Genomic DNA, 6000 nt, shown 5'->3' with positions numbered 1-6000 from the left:
GTCATCGCGTGTCTTTCATCGACGTATTTTCGGCATCATGCCACGGACAAGCTGGTGTAATATGTTCCAAGTGCGTCATAATTAAAACAGCCGAACGCCACGATGCATTCGTCGAAAGCTTATGACGATCGCGGAAGGAACTCCGATGCCCGATATTTTCATTTCGCACGAATCACCTCGTGGAAACTTCCGTTCTTTTCACCCTTTCTTACGCATCTGTCGCCCTTTTCTTTCATTTCTTTTCTTACGTGTTTTTGTTGCATATCTTTCTATCTTTCTCTTTCCGCCGAGACACCTCTCTTTCTGTTTATTTTTTTTACTTCTTCCATTTCTTTTTCTTTCTTCTGGAATGTTTCACGTTTTCTTCTTATTTCTTTGTACATTGTTAATTTTTTTTGTTCTCTTTCATTTGGGTGTTTTATAGGGTGTCTTTGTTTTTGTTAACTTATTTCTTCCTCCTTAGGATCTTTTGTATTTTTACAAATTTCTTTTCTTTTTTCTATAAATCATAAATTAAGTCTTATAATATCTCGGAAAGATTAATTTATTTTGGTATCTTGTCGAAGCATAATTAAAGTGTAATTTCTGATTAACATTTTTTTAGTCATCTTTTATACAACGGGAATTGATATTATATAGTACGATCTAACAGCAGAAATTGTTTCGTTCTTTTGTACACTTTCCTCTACTTATTTTTAAGTTTCTCTTGCCCTCTCCTCTGATACACTTTTTTCTCTTGTAGGCTACACATTGCCTTTTCTATTTTTTCGCTTTTGTTGTTTTTTTTCTATGTTTTTCTTTTCTTTTTTAGATATTTATATTACCCTTATGTTCCTCTTTCTCTCTGAAGTATTTTTGTTCCTTTTCCCACTTTTTTCTCATTCTATTGCCTTTCTTATTTTTTCTTTTCTTCGGATACCATCGTTTTTCTTTAACTCTTTTTTTATATTGACAGCGAAGTCGTCGTGCGTCAGTCGTGTTTCACGGTATGATTCAAACTTATCGAAGTTTCTAGTTAACCCGTTTTCGAAAAAACGATAATTATTAACGGTGTATTTTGTGCGTCACGTGAAAGCTATGATTCATTGCCCGTTTCTTTCGGTACCATGCTAGTTTGATTTGATTTAGAACTCGAATATAATGAATATTTAATAATGGTAAATTAAGCAAGTAATCGTGATAGCACGAATAGTACGTGAAACAATGTAAGTATAATATAAGTATACGTGAAAATAAATGTATATATGTTAATAAGAATCGCTATGCTCATAGTTAAGAACTGAAGAATACAATTTTTCAACGTAGGTATAAAGTAAATTGAAAAAAAGAAAAAAGATAAAATCGAAACAAGCAGTTTAATTAATTTATTGGCTGTATTAATTTTAATTTAAGGAAATTAGAAATGAACGACAATTGAAGAATTGAGTATGTAAATTATCTCATTCATCATATTGCGCGCGAACTCCATATGGTATACATATCTATATATAAGTACTTACGCACATTGGATATTCAGTAAAAAGCTTTCTCTTAATATAGCAGAATCTATTTCACGATCTACGTCTTTTTTTATTTTCCTGCGATATTCAGACATGCGAGCCACAATTTTGTACGATACAGAAACACCATAGAAGAGAACAATGTAGCTGATGAACGTTTTGTCCGCGTCGTTCTGCATTTTTAATTATTATTATTTGGAATAATATATCTTTTTACGTTTAAATATCGAGATAATCGGTAGAACGATATTATATTGAACCGTAGGAAACGTTAAGCTACCACATAAGCTGTTAGCATTATTAGAAAATCTAGTAATAGGATCAGGATAATAGGATTGCGAAGATTGGTCTTAAACTGACACTCACGCGAAACAGCGTAATGTTGCGTTGGGAAGAAACTTATGGTTGGAACATACTTTGGCTTCCAGGACATTTATTCCCTTCGTTGATAATTTTAATCCATTAGTTGCCGCGGTTTCCACTAGGAAAACATAAGAAATGGATGCTTATATAAATTTTCTAGCATGTATCGTAAAAATGAAAAAATAAATACTGCAAGTGAACAATCCTAAACGAGTCTCTATTTAGGTTTCATTTCTTTAGATGTATGCGTACAAGTAATAATAACAAATATAAATATATATATATATCCTATAAATTTAATTTGTATTAGTAATGTGTAATTAGTAATCGAATTATTGTACAATAATCTCTAATAATTTCCTTAATTACATAACGATAATAAACAAAATTTTGTATGTCAATTAATAAAAGTAGGAAAACAACCCGGACCTGGGGTCAGTCTGCGTGCCTCCAAAGGTTTGCACGTCGTGAGCTTAAAATAACGGTTCATAAATGATTTCTTAAAATAAGTAATCCTGTAGTTTTGCTTTTTCTCATCAGTTCGTTTATTTCGTCGAACAAGGCGAACGTTCATGAGATGTGAACGATTCCAGATCGAAGAAAATTGTGGATCACAACAGAGTTGAATGACGAACGTCTGCAGATCGCTTTTTCTTTTGGCTACGGATATTTATGTAAATTCATCTTTACAAACATGCTGAAGAGATGAAATGTAAACAGAGATTTGTTTTTTGTAGTTTGAATATTTTGTATAATATTGCATATATAAATTTTCCACAAATGCATGATTATCCGCAGTCTATTTACTATTTTGACTTATCACATGATTGCATCAGTGAAATTGACTGCATCAGTGTTTTAAATTACGCATATATAAGGATTCATATGATTAACATATTTTTTATATTTTTAATACAATAATAAAATTAATAGAAATTTTCCGTTGAGTTATTTCACGAATAAAATTTAATTCGTTGTTTTGAGTTCAAAAAAAAAAAAAAAAAGGAATAAAATAAGATAAATCTTATTTGGACAGTGGGTGGCAATTGATAAAGTTGTATGGCGAAAGAATCGGTAAGGCATTGTGGAATGGAAAATTGCCACCGAGATATCAGTATGTTCTAATCTAATACGATGATCAAATAATGACCTGTTTTCGTATGCATTTAAATATTTGGAATATTTACCACAGAGGTAAATATTACAGATTAAATGAAAATATTTTGAGTTAAAAAAAAAAAAAAAAAAAGGAATAAAATAAGATAAATCTTATTTGGACAGTGGGTGGCAATTGATAAAGTTGTATGGCGAAAGAATCGGTAAGGCATTGTGGAATGGAAAATTGCCACCGAGATATCAGTATGTTCTAATCTAATACGATGATCAAATAATGACCTGTTTTCGTATGCATTTAAATATTTGGAATATTTACCACAGAGGTAAATATTACAGATTAAATGAAAATAAAAATAGACAAGAATGACACAAAGAAAAGTATACAATAAATTTACACATAAATATAAAGTGTAGTAGTAGATCGAAAGTTTTAATTAAGGAGGATAGATTCGTTAGCTTATTGTTCTAATAGAGTTCTGTTAATTTTCGATGAATTAGTTAAAAACCATAATTTCCAATGTTTCAAAAATCTAAAGCAAGAACATACTGATTTATAGTAGTTATAGTAACTATAAATAAATTAATGTTTATCACTTCTAATGCGCATCTATCAGTGTAACACATGTCGCCCGTACAAGACGTTTCGCTTTCCCTTCAGCCTTAACTGCTCAACTTTCCATCTTTTTTACAGCTTCTTGCCTTCGATGTCTTGTTACAATCTCACTTTCTATTCTTGTGCAAACAATCTTCGCGCTTTAACCATTTGTGTCATAATAAACGTCGAATGGTTAGGGATTTCACAGGAACAGCCACGCAATAGCATCGATGAACCGATTCACGATTTCTACTTGGTTTGCCCGTCATAGTTGATGATTGCCTCAGTCAGGACACGTAGACACAAATCCTTTCGATCGATAAAAGTGAAGAATATTCTGAATGTCTTGGGATCTTTTACAATAGTTTTATGTTAGACAGATAATAGTGTTGTAAATTTTATTCATGATAAAAGTGACACTAATAGTAGTAGATAGATTAAAACGAAGATAATCTTTCGATGTCTTTTGTTCGTGTAGTAGGTTGCGATACAGATTGTAATACTCGGTTGAAAGATTAAATTTCATTAAACTCAGTTTACGTCATAGTGTGCTTTTATAATTTCAAAATATATATTGACATTTGTAATAATATAAATATATAATATGTAACAATAGAACTAAGATATTATTTTATAAAAAATAACAATGGACTGACTTATGATTCTGATACAATTATGATTCCAAGTCAACTATATATGTACCTAAACGTTTAATTTTATCCAATTAAATGAGATCTTAAAAATCTAATATTTTAATTCCACTATGGTTGTACAAGACATAAGAGATATAACAAGAATCCTTTTTATTGTTAATTGTGTCATACTTCTAATGAAACAGCAATGTTAAAAGTCACTGAAAATTTCAAAAGTCTTAGGTTTTTCCTGTCTTCCACTTGCTGTCTTCTTTTGAGACAATTGACACGACACGAAGACCAAGTGAGATCTTATCGATAACGAGCGGTTGTTTGATTTATCAATGTCTGCATATCGTACAGTACGCACGTATGTACATAATATATATGAGTTGACAATTGTACCGAAGTTGCATAATGGAACTCAAGGCGATTTCTGACGTCTTGAGTTTGAAGTCTAAAATTTAAAAACTTTTGGAACGTTTCTTAAAGACTTTTGTCTCTGATCTTTAATCTCAAATATACTCTTGTAAATTTATGTCAATTTTTAAGAATATATAGAAAGTGTGAAATTCTTGGTAGATTTGAAATTATCGAATATTAGGATTTAAATTTATCGGAGGTTAAAATGCAAAGATATAAAAAATTGATAAGGAATGCAGAAACAATCTATCAATAGCAAGCTGTTGCTTTTTATTGAATCTGTTCAAATATCGATACGTGTAATATGTTTACATAAATGCATACAAAATTGGGGAAAACTACAAGTTCCGAGTAATCTCCATTTACGCATCTACTTCTTTTGTATCTTTTTTCTTGCTTAAAAGATATTAGCTTCCTTTTCTTGCAGCCATTGTGACTCATTATAATTAAACGTGCTTGCATAATAATTAAACGATTAAGAAATGCTAAAGTTCGTGCTGGTCATCAAAGTGATTTTTGGGAAATTCGATATTTTCTATTCTTTTATCAAGCATTGTAATTTGAAAAATTGCAACGAAGATGGTGACGAATATCGAGGTGATCCAAACAACGATGGATTTATGAAATGAAAATATGACCTGTAAAAAGTATGTACTTTAATTGACTGAAAAATAATTTTTTACGGAAAGTAATCACAAAGATATCCAATAAACGGTAAGAAGTTACGATCGCACGATGCGTATGTTGTTTAATAATTTGGAAATTCTACAGTGATACAATATTTCGAAATTCTCCCTAAATTACGCTGTGATTCGATATGTAAACTTGGTTTCTTAATCCAAGCAGCTACCGAGCAACCGTATTGCAAAACGTGGTAGAATTGAAATATAGTCGTAGTAGGTCACGTAGTCAGGATATTCGGTTGGACGTGGTTCCTGGTCGGTTTCGGCACGGTCCTGGTTTGACGTCATTGAATGACGTCAATCCCGGGCCCCACCAGATCCCCCGGCCCTCCTTTGAAGCGCGCTTTACCGCGTCAACGTAAGAAGACGCAGCAACTACCGCCGCCTCCGACGCCTCAGCCCTCCAGAAGTCGCCCGATACGGTTAAACCTGCGAGATTTACGAAATGCCAACGCTACACCATTCTCTGTCTCTCTCTCTGTCTCCGTCTCTCTTTCATCGGTCATCTGCAAATAGAACTCTCGAATCGACCTGAAATAACAGCGGAGAAGAGATTCCTGTGGGAGCAAAGAGAAAATAATGCCGAATTCCTGAAACATAGCTTGAACCTTGATGGAAAAAGAAATGGCAAAGATATATCCTGGGTCAGAGGCGTGAAAGGTCGTTGTCTTTAATATTGTCGGAGATGG

The sequence above is a fragment of the Bombus impatiens genome, unplaced genomic scaffold (genome assembly GCF_000188095.3).
Source record: "Bombus impatiens unplaced genomic scaffold, BIMP_2.2 scf_0815, whole genome shotgun sequence".
Taxonomy (NCBI): domain Eukaryota; kingdom Metazoa; phylum Arthropoda; class Insecta; order Hymenoptera; family Apidae; genus Bombus; species Bombus impatiens.
Note: the sequence above shows the minus strand (reverse complement) of the source record.